This window comes from Gossypium hirsutum, chromosome D02 (assembly GCF_007990345.1).
Source record: "Gossypium hirsutum isolate 1008001.06 chromosome D02, Gossypium_hirsutum_v2.1, whole genome shotgun sequence".
Classification (NCBI taxonomy): Eukaryota; Viridiplantae; Streptophyta; class Magnoliopsida; order Malvales; family Malvaceae; genus Gossypium; species Gossypium hirsutum.
Window position 1 is genome coordinate 21,720,364 of NC_053438.1, and position 12,225 is coordinate 21,732,588.

The 12,225-nt window shown below is 29.9% G+C and overlaps 1 pseudogene; it reads left to right on the forward strand.

Moving 5' to 3' along the window:
- The first annotated feature begins 7,786 nt into the window (after nt 1-7,786).
- Nucleotides 7,787-10,379, forward strand: LOC107910199 (secretory carrier-associated membrane protein 5-like; annotated as a pseudogene).
- Nucleotides 10,380-12,225: the final 1,846 nt, after the last annotated feature.

The following is a 12,225-nucleotide window of genomic DNA, read 5'->3' on the forward strand; positions in this document are numbered from 1 at the left end:
ATTTATTCTTAGTTGGTACTCATCTGAATTTATATTCCGTTACTACTTATGTATTAATACCATTAGTAACTAATGTTGAATTGACACTAATAGTCAATTAACCCATGGCACATATAAATAAAAATCTTTAAAATTATATAAATTAATAAATATATATATAAAATCCTTTTAGACAATCTCTTGTTATATATAAAATATGTGTTTTTAGTGATTTTACATATTTTAAATTATTCTAATTTTTTAAGTTATTATTATTTTTTAAAAATATATAAAATTTGAATTTATAAATTTATAACAAAAATTATATATGTATGCAATTAAAAATATGTAAAAAGGCCTTTGAAAATATATAAAAACTGTAATATATAATTTATAAATATATAAAAACGTATAGTTTATAAATTTATATAAACACATAAAATTACTAAAAAGCACATGTGAATTTTTTTATATTTTTATATTAATTTATATTTTTTAAAATTATAAATATTTAATTATATAATAATATAAATAACTTTATAGTTTATAAAAAATAAATTTACTAAAAGCACATCTAAAATGAATCTCGACAATTAGTTGTCTAGGTTCATTTTTTATGTGAAAAAATGCATATATTTTAAAAATTATTTTTTATTTGTGTGTCACATAGCATGTTGAGAGATTGTCACCTGTCATTGTTGAATTGGAAATTAGTATCATATCAATACAAGCTAACGATATTATTATAGAGATATCAAATTATATGATGGAATACAAGTTTAGATACCACCTAGGTCGAAAAGAATAAGTACTAACTAGATACAAGTGAACAAGTTTAGGAGACCATATATATTAACCTTAAAACTTTTAATCAACAAATGAAACTCTTTTCTCAAATTACGCTTTTATCCCTGCTACCCAATTTCTTATCCACCGTTCACTATAGCACCAACATTAGATTTTGGGCTAGTTCTCCATTGTTGTTACAGTTAAAAAATATTTTCAAAAGTGTTTTTAGAAAAAAGTGTGAGAGAAAAGTATGGTAAAAAAAATGTGTTTGTTAGTTTTTAGTACTCTCTATTATTGTTAAAAATTGTGGTTAAAAGTTAAAATGTTTTTTTTAGACAAGATAGTAAAAAGTAAAAAAATTAGAAAAGTTATATAATATTTAAATAATTTAATATAATGATACCTGAAATATAAATTTTAAATACCTTTTTAAGTAATTAATATAAATTAGGGTAAACTACAAAAATCGTCACTTTTGTTTGCCTCAGATTACATTTTACTCACTTATGTTTGAAATGTTACGTTTTAGTCACTTAAGTTATCGTTTTGTTATGAAGTGGTCACTCTACCGTTAAGCTCCGCTACCTCCCTAACGACAATCCTACGTGGTAGTCCAAATGGGTTTTAAATGTCAACTTGGATGTCCTACGTGGCAGTCCAAATTAAATTTATTTAATTTCAAACCTATTTTCATCCCAGCAACTGGACATCCTAGTTGACATTTAAAATCCATTTAGACTCCCACGTAGGACTACCGTTAGGGAGGTAACGAAGTTTAGCGGTAAAGTGACCACTTCGTAATAAAATAATAACGTAAGTGACTAAAACGTAACGTTTCAAATATAAGTGACTAAAATGTAATCCGAGACAAACAAAAGTGACTATTTTTGTAGTTTACTTTATAAATTATTTGGAAAATCGATGATATATATATTTAAAAAATTAAATATCATAATAAATAAAATTTAAATATTTTTTTTGGTAAATCATAAGTGTCCTAATCCGTTTTAAAGTCTAAGTATAGTCATGTTCAAGATGTAATGATATTCAAGTAAAGCTCCTTCATAGTAAATGCTATTTAAATAATTGACTATAATGATACATAAAATATTAAATAATTTAATATAATGATATACAAAATATAAATTAATCTAACTTTTTATATGCCTTCTAAATAATTAACATAAAATAATGATATTTTGATAATTTTCACTTCCAAACACAAAACCAAAAGTACCTAAATCTCAAATTTTGCATTTGGGTGGAAAAACACTTTTTGACCTTACTTTTGATTACAAAAGCCAAATGTTATTCATTGTTTCTATGATAGAAAAACACTTTTAACCTAAAAGTACTTTTCTACCTCAACGGAGAACACACCCTCTATAGTGACCCACTATGAATGAGATGAATTGTTTAAAAAAGATCAAATGGACAAGAGAAATTAATATTTGTTGTATTTGATCTAGTTTGATTTTTAAAATTATTGGGCAAATTATATTTAACTGTTTTTATTTTATCGCTTAATTATAAAAAGTTTCAATTTCATTATTAATATTCTTGACATTTAATATTTTCGTCGCTCCATTAAATTGTAATAGAATACTAGTAAATTTAGTTTTCAATGTTTATACACTCTATTGAATTAGTATTAATTTTAAAAAAATAAAATATATTTAAAATATATCTTTTTAAATCAAGAAATGCAATAAAATTATTAAAAAATTAAAAAAATATAAATATTTAGAAAATATAAAACCAAGAGGGATTCAAAAGGCAATATAGAGAGGTACAAAACACATCTTGCTACTAAAGGCTTTACACAGAAAGAAGACATCGATTATAAAGAGACTTTATCTCTGATTGCATCGAAAGAGTCTTTTAAGATTATAACGGATCTAGTAGTACATTTTAACCTTGAGCTACATCTGATGGATGTCAAGATTGTGTTTCTCAATGGTGGCATTGATAAGATGGTTTATATCGTGCAACCAGAAAACTTTGTATCTAGTGATACAAATTCAATGGTCTGCAAATTGAAGAAACCCATTTACGGTCTTAAGATGATTAATGAGCTAGTATGCATAAGTCCATGTAGGTACATGCTTATAATTGGTTAATCATGTAACATGTATATGCTCACCATGTTTTGAGGTGTTTTAGTACGTGTTTTCAATTTTTTAAACTTGGTGTTCGAGTTCTATAAGTTCAAACTTTGGTATGAAGATGTTTGTAAGGTGATTTTTGGTTGAGGGACTAATCTACCATAATTTGATATGTCAAATTAGGCTCTCTAATACACTCAGGAGCTTATTCTCAAGAAATTTAAGTGTTTTTTCTTTATTTTTGTCGAGTTTTAACTTTCACCATTAATAAAACATTTTTAGTTGAGTTTTTGTCCCTAATGAGACCCAAATTGGCAACACGGTGCCATGAGGAACCTAATGAGATGTTTGAGTTGGTGTAGACAATAATGGCTCGACTTCAAGGAAAACATCATCCAAAGTGAGTGTTGCGACACTAATGATATGGATGTGACGACATCGAACCCTTTCACCTTGAGGATGCAAAACTTCAACACAAAATCAACATGGAGCCTATTGTCAAAAGAGTTGCAACACCGATGGTAAGATGTTGCGACACCATGCCAACATCGTGATACTGAGCCTCCGAAGTTATGATATATCTGAATGTGTTAAAATGAAGAAAATTAGAGCTAACACCAGTGATGTCGCGACACTAGGGGTAGGATGTCATGACACCAAAACCCCTCACAACCACGAGTGCGATACTATCTGGGGTGTCGCGACACTAGCCTGAGTGTCACTACACCACTGCCTAACAAGGAGAAAAATAGTTGCAAGGGTAAATTTTTGTCCAACATCAACCCAAGCCAAAATACAACTTTTAGGGGCATTTTTGTCTAAAATTTGGAATTGTATTCAGCTGTTAAAAGGCACTTTTGGCTAATAACTTTAAAAGAGTCACCTTTTATTTCATCTTTTAAGCTAAGCAGTTACTTATTCTTCGTTTTTAGGTTTTTAGTTCACAGCTTTTCTGAGTTTAATTGGTAATTTAGTTAGTTTTTACAATAGCTTGGTATTAATTGCACTTTGGTACTTTAACTTTGCTTTGTATTTTCATTTTCATCCAAATCCTTCAACATATGTTAGTTTTATTTCCTTTCCAAAGTCTAAAAATTTGCATTTTATTTGTATTTGCTACCTCCATTGTTGTTGTCATAATTTTTTTCAAGCATCCATCAAGAAATTTTTAAGTTTTTCTTAACCATACTCTTGTGTTTATTTTTATGTATGATTTGAGTATGTGTTGGGTGGTTGTGTGCATGGAAATGATTATTGATAACTAATTTTATGGTGGTTGGTTGAGAGAAGTGTTTTTTAGTTCGTTTTTGGTACAGGGACTATCGTAAAAAGCTGGATTAAATCAAATAAACTTCAAAACTTAAAATTAACGACTCTAGGTGAACAATTACATAGGTGAGACCGAGAGGAGATCCTATGGAGCACCAATTTGATTGTCCTGAGTTAGTTCGGTGAGGTTAAGAGATACCAAACTAAATCATCCAATTTGGTAATATGGTGATCGAGAGGTAAAATTAAGCCAATTAGAAGGTTAAGTCTTTTAGATCCCTAATTTAATGACTAATCAGCAACATGGAAGTCAACCAACCGTTTGTGTGTCTTGAATTTTTAATTGCATAATTTTGCATGTTTTATATTTTGGCCCTTCTTAGGGTTAGATAGTCGATTAGTGTAATTACCCTTTATTATGAACTGTCGAAATATAGTATTTAGTGAGTAGTAGCTAGACTTCCTATCTGAATGCTTGTTTCTTAGGGATCACTTTATCCCTAAACTCTCATGGGTTCGATCCTCAGGATACTCAAGTGTTCCATTGTAACATTATAAATATTACAACTCGACCTGTCACACTTACAGTATACCACTAGATATTTAGAGATAATTATGTTGATTCATAACCTTAGTGCACGAATGCAGAGGCGCGGTCAGGGACTAGTTGTATCGATACTTTAACTCAGTAGTATCACAGCATGTAAGTTAAAATGCAAAAAGCTACAGTTTAGGGGACTTGTATCGATACAAATGGGGACATGTACCAACACCATAGTGTTCTGTACAAGGTTCTAGTACTATTTTACACATTTTTTTTTCCTTTTGAGGCTTTTTTTTTATCTTGAACAACTCTGAACTCCTAGAAACCAATTTTCAAATTATTTCAACATGATTTTTAAAGTCCTAAAATTGTATGTCTATTATCTAAGATTTTGTAAAAAAATTTAAAAATTTAATTTGATTTCTTTAAAAATTGCATGTCTTCTTCACCAAGTCCTTATTAGGATAAGTATTCCAAAGAGCGTTATGGCCATTGTTGATATCGATGCATCGATCAGACATATATTTGATTCTTTCTTTTCATTTGGCTTTGAACAACTCACAATCCCAAGTGATCAAGCTAATATTTGATTACTTCACTCTTTCCTTCATAGGTGGCTTTAAGCTTGTCACATATCTCCTTTACATTGTTACATAGAAAGACTCTATTCTACTCATTTGGGCAAAGAGCACAAAATAGAGTGTGCACAACTTTAACATTAAGTTGAATTATCTTCAAATCTACCTCATCCCAATCATCTTATTTTTTAGAAACAATAATGTCTCATATTCTTTTTTTTTGGGGGGGGGATTGAAGGTTCATGTGTGATCACCCTACAAATTTCTTAGGAATTGGTTTAGATGAATAACTTTATTCTTGTCATCTAGTATGAATGGCTTATTCTATTTAAGAATGGTGGTCCCATTGTAGAGTGTCATTCTCCTAACATTACAAATTTTTGCTCAAATTCCATGGGACATACTTCTTTCATGTAAGAAACCTTTTATTTAGCTTCTATCTTGAGCTTCTCGTGGACTTTTTTTCTTGATTGTTACACCATCTTTAGATTTCTAGCTTTCAATCCAATTATAAGCTTGATAAACACTAAGAAAGGGTGAATTGGTAATTAAAAATGACAAATTGAAAGCTTAAAAACAACACAACAATGTATAATAGTTTAGCCTCAATTGTCTATCTCTACTACCTTTGTTTTACTCAATTAAGGATTTTCCCAATTCACTATCTTAGAATCAACACCTTTTAAGGACAAGGTAGAAACTTTTACAAATCTCTATCTTTTAAAATGGCAAGATAACATCATTAGTCCCTTAAGGTTTTCTACCCAAAAACCTTAAGTAATCTCACAAATAAGGAAAATAATAAGCAAATAGAGAAAGCCTCTTAAAGGTAATGGTTTACAAAGTATAAGCACTCATATGTTACAAGTAAACACTTAAATGAAAAATATAAACTTTTCTTGACAAGTGTTTACAAATAGAATAGAGTAAATACAAGAATGAAATCTTTGAATACATGATTTTTGAACTTTTAAATATGTTTCTTATCTTCAATAGAGTGCTATAAATCATATTTATACCCTTTAATTAATTTATTGCTATTGGGTTGTTTGAGAGAACTTTTAGCCATTTAAAGCATTAATTGTGCGCATTAAATACCTCTTGCAAACTTAGGTATCAATACTTATAAAGGAGGTATCGATACATAGAGCAAACATAGTCGTTAGAGATAGCTAAGTATCAATACCATGGAGCCTAGTATCAATATTTTGAGGCTTGGTATCAATACCTAAAGTACATGTATCGATATTTTGCCATTCTAGATAGTGATTTGACTACTAACTTACCAAGATTTGATATCTTACCAATGGTATCAATATCTAGGTCAAGTATTGATACTTTATCCTATTTAGAAAATGATTTGGAGACTAATTGAGGGAGTATTGATACCCCAAGCTTAGGTGTTGATACTTAGCCTTAAATTGGTTTGAAAAAAATTTTGGAACATTTTTTGGGTCAATTAAAAACACTTGTAATAACTCAAAGCATTTTGGAAACTTGTTTTTATGTATTTAAAAGAATTTTAAATTGATTTTAACTTATTCGATTAAAGGATTCAAAATCTAAATTAATTCTTAATATTTTGTTATATTAAAATACTTTGAAAATCAAAACTTAGGTAAAACACTATAGCAAATTAAGCTTTTAGCGGCGTTTTTAGTGGAGTTTGGATCGAAAACGCCACAAAGGTTGAACTTTTAACGGCGATTGTATTGAAAAATTCCACAAATATATACTATCAATGGCGCTAACTAAAAATCACTGCAATAAGTCGTTATATAGTGGCGCTAGTGGAAATAGCGCCGCAAATAGTACATATTTAGCGGTGTTTTATGCTACGCGCCGTAAAGGTACACTGAATGGGAGTAGCGTTAGCGGCATTTTTCCCATAAACGCCGCAAAAAGGTAAAGCAATAGTGGCGTTTTGCCCATAAACACCGCGAATATTTTTTACTTTTTATTGAAATGGCACCGTTTTGATAGCTGACCCTCCAACCTTTATTCCTCCAAAACATTTTCCCCAAATCCCTAACTTAGTTTTTTTCCCAATTCTCCCAAATCATTCCCTCCCCCCCCCCAAAATTCCTTTTTATTTCAAGGTAATCTAATAAACTATTTTCTTTTCTTTTCTCGATTTTGTTTTCTAAATTTTCATTTTAATTCTTGATTTTTTCTGTTCTTCATTTCTGAAATTTTGCTAGAACTAAATTTCCATTGTTTGATATGTTTATTTTGCGGCTCTGGGTTTTTTTCCCTTTAATTTTTTTACGTATTTTCTTTGTTAATTCCATTTATTTTAGTTAAGTTAGAGCTGACTTTGTTGTTGTTTTTAATCAAATTGTACCTATGTTTGATTCTTTTTTCGCCTTTGGTATTGAATTTCCCCTGGATTTGATGTTCTTGTTGGATTAATTTAATTGAATTTTCTTAAACATGAGTATAGTTATTGATATAACATCATATATTGATAAAAATCCTTTCGACGAGGAAGAAGAAGAAGTTAGTCCTTTCGCTGTCAGTTTATCCTCCTCGTTAATTTAACTTTTTATGTATTTTTTTTATTTGATGATGTTTGAATAAGTTTTGAATTTTGAAGTTTAATTGTGGCGCAGCTCTGTTCTATTTTTATTATAAAATTTTAAAAATTTTAGGGTTTTTCTGAAAGGTTTAGTAGGAGAAAATAGGTTGACTTGTTATATTTTTTTAGATTTTGACTTTGATAGGAAGTTTTGGTTGAATCCGGTTCTTGAAAGCCCTTTATTTGGTTGTTGCAATTTATGTGATCATTGAAGTACCTCTTGTTTTCTTGTTGACGAATAAGCATTAAATACTGTACAAAGCTCATTTAAGCTTGTTCAATTACTGAATTTATCATCACTTTGTTAAAAAATCATTTTCCTAGTACTAAGGATAATTTCTTTCTTACTAGCATATTATTGATTTTGAGAAAATTGACTTGGATAATGGTTTCTCCATGTTTTATTTAATCATATATCTACAATACTCAGAGAAAAAAAGATATCTTTTCTTTAGTGTCAACTCACTCATTAATCTAATTGGTACCTTTTAACCTATATTTCATGTATGATTCAATGAATAAGCAGAAAATGGGGGTTCTTGTGGTTTTAATTAATGCACTCAAATAAACCTTTATTCAATTCCAGGAAATGTAGACTATGGTAAATTAATGAGCTTTATAACTTGATTTATCTGTCAATAATTTGTGTTTAGATGCTAACAAGCTTCTTTGTTAATATGATTCTTGTTCTGATAATTTTGTGCAGGATACAACATCAAGAGGGAAGGCACCTGGCCAATCTAAATTTGGATGAGGTTTATTTTCAACGGTAAGCTAAATCTTTAATATAAAGTAACAAGTGAACATTAATTCAAAACTTATTGTTAAATTTAGAACGAGTATAATTATAGGATGATTTAATCTTGAAAAGTTAAGTTCCTTGCTGTAATTTGGCCACTTCTAATATTGCTTCGGAACAACTGGATATCGAAAAATTTCTTATATTACTTGCTTCTTGAATGATATTATCCATGTGATTTTTAGAGCACTACAAGCATTCCACCTGCCTCAAACTCAAGACTTTCATCGCTACCTCCTAAACCTACTGGTTTTAGTTATGAGCGTGAGGCAACAATTAATATTCCTCTTGATATAGCTTCACGAGGATCACGTAATCAAGTTGGTAAAAACTTGTCTAAATTCAATTTCCATAATTCGATTAAGCTTTGAGCCTCACTATTCTGGGTTTATGTTGAAATATAGGATTTAAAGAAGAAAGAAAAGGAACTCCAGTCAAAGGAGGCTGATCTGAGAAGGAGGGAACAGGTATGTTGTATGATAGATTTTACAACTTTGAAGTCGTTTGTGTTGTACAGAATCATAGATTTATTTTTGTTCTCTCAATTCTCTTCCAAAGACATTATCAACATAGAATCTGATGAAATGAAAGTGAAAATGTATCTCAATTATCCTAGTATTACAAATTACTGATAAAATACTATTATTAGGCTGTTTGTGGAATATCATGTGTATTCTATTTATTTTAGCATACTAAGTTATTGGATGGTTTAAACTACAATTTCTCGTTCTTGCATGTTTATTTCACAAACAAATAACAAAATTGTTATTTTGTTACTGCTCTTTGGTAGCTCATAAATCATAGTATCCCTGCAATTTTCACTGGTCAACTAATTCAATGCAGGAAGTGAGAAGGAAAGAAGAGGCAGTGGCAAGAGGTACCTTTCATTTTCCTTTAAAATTTGACTAGTCAAACCAATCGCATTTAGTTTTGTTCACAGCTTCAATATTTGGTCTAGATCACTCTTCTTTTTGCAAAATATTTGACAAGATTTTATTTCTTTTATGGTCAATAACTCTTTCCATTTTTGCCTTAAACTACAATTTGACTTCTCTATTTTGCAGCTGGAGTTGTGCTGGAAGAGAAAAATTGGCCACCATTTTTCCTATCATTCATCATGATATTGCTAATGAAATTCTGATTCATCTACAAAGATTACAGTATGTTGCATTTTCAACATATTTAGGTGTGTAAGCTTCTATGATGGCTTTTTGCTACATTTTTTTGGTTCTGTGCATTGTGCATCTTAGTAGCACTAAACGTGTTATATCATTGACCAAAAAATTGGGGCTATTTTGATGTGAATTTATTTTATTTGCTTTTATTTTAATGAAAGCTATTTGTGGCAAAGTTTTGATTGTTGAAGAACTTGAGAAAGTATAAGATCGAGCCGCCTTGACTTTATGCAACTTGAAGATGATCTTTCCACCTTCGATCTTCACAATTATGTTGTATTTGCTAATCCATCTCCTTCATGAAGCAAAACTTGGTGGACCGATTTTCTTTCGGTGGATATATCCTATAGAGAGGTGCTAATTTATTTGCAAAGTTTTCATTCATTCATGAATATACCTTTAATTACAACTTTTGATAATGTTCTATATCGTGTTTAGGTTCCTATGCAAATTGAAGTCTTATTATCGTAATAAGCATTATCCAGAAGGATTAATTGCTGAAGGTTACTTATCAGAGGAGTTTATGACATTCTACTCTAGATATTTAAAATATGTTTGTAATAGCCCGATTTTTAGTGGTGTCAGAAACAGTGGTTTGAGACCACCAAATCTGGCGAGTAAGCTCGTAAATTTTATTATTTAATATTTACGAGTCAAATATGGTTTTAAAAAGATTTTATAATTGGTAATTTATGATTTATAATGAATTATTAGGTTCGAGTGGTAAAATCCTAAGTCAAGTGGTTTTAGAAAGTGAGGTATCGGGACCTCGTTTCTATAAATTGAGCCGTAAATATTTTTACAAATATTTACGGAGTGGCATTAAGGTTTTATTAAAGTTTCGTTAAAAAATTTTAACATTTCGATAGTTAATTAATTAAAAAGAACTAAATTGTAAAACAATGTAAAATTTAATCACAATTTGACTAAATGGGTAACTGATAAAGAAAAAAGGGATATAAATAGTAATTAAACCATGGTCAAAGTTTCCAAGCGGTGGTGTTATGATTGATTCCACTAGCTTTTGGATTAATTTTTCTTTTAGTCCTAATAAGTTTGGGATTAAATTGTAAATAAGTTTATTTAGTTAGAATTTAATTAAATTGAAGGACCAATTGTGAAATTAAATATTCCTTTGATGGTAATTGTGCCATATATTTATGTGATGGAGAAATATGGGCATAGATTTGGTGTTTTAAATTAATTATTAACCAAGGGTAATATGGTAATTTGATAAATTAAATTAAAATAAGTAAAATGAAAAGGAAGGAAGATATTTTGGTACTTATCATCTTCTCCAAACCATCAAAACATCATGGCAAGAAGAACCAAGGTTTGATCATGCTTTAATTCATGCCTAGTAAGCCATCTTTCACCCGTTTCTTTTAATTTTTATGTTTTTGAGATCGTTACAACTAGGTCCAGTTAACCCATACCTTCGATTTTGAAACTGTTATAGATTTTGGATGTTTCCATTGATTAATCTATATGACTTTTGATTCTAAATGATGAATTTAAAATATTAGTTGTTATTTAAAAGTATTTTGTTAAGTGATTTTGATAAATTTTCTGATTAGGGACTAAATTATTGAAATAATATAAATACAAGGGTTTGTTGTGAAATTATTACAAAAATGGGCTGTATATAATGCCATGAATGTTCGACTAGCTTGGATTTGTAATTAAAATGGTTAATATGCATGTTTTGGGTTTAGGGACTAAATTGAATAAAAGTAAAACTTTAGGGGAAATTTTGTAAAAATTTCAAAAATAAAAAATTGCATGAAATGCATTTTTTATTGTCTAAATTAATATGTTGAATGAAATTATTAATTTAGATCAAGATCGGGTGAAAAATCGAGGAAAATAGAATATTACCAAAATACCCCTAAACTTTGGTATTTCTACAATTTAGACAGGTAAGTCCGTGTAACAAAAATTGTATATTTATATGTTTAAATTGAATGTTATGTATGTGAATTGTGTAATTTTCATGTATGAAAATCAATCACATATTCGACAAATATTAAGTCCCATTTGAATAAATGAAATTCGAAGGATACAGGGTTCCTGATTGGTTGTGATCCTGCATGTGCTGTGGATACACCACAGCTCTTACGAGCATCCTGATATTTGGCTCTTACGAGCTTTCCGTTAATAGCTCTTCGGAGCATCCCGATTTGGTTGTGATCCTACATGTGTTGTGGACACACCGCAACTCTTATAAGCGTCCCGATATATGGCTCTCCAGAACTTCCTGTTATATGGTTCTTGCGAGCTTCCTGTTTATGGCTCTTATGAGCTTCCCGATAATTGGCTCTTCGGAGCTTCCCGATAACTGACTCTTATGAGCTTCCTGATTAATGGCTCTTCAGAGCTTCCTAATATTGGCTCGCTTGAACTTTCCGA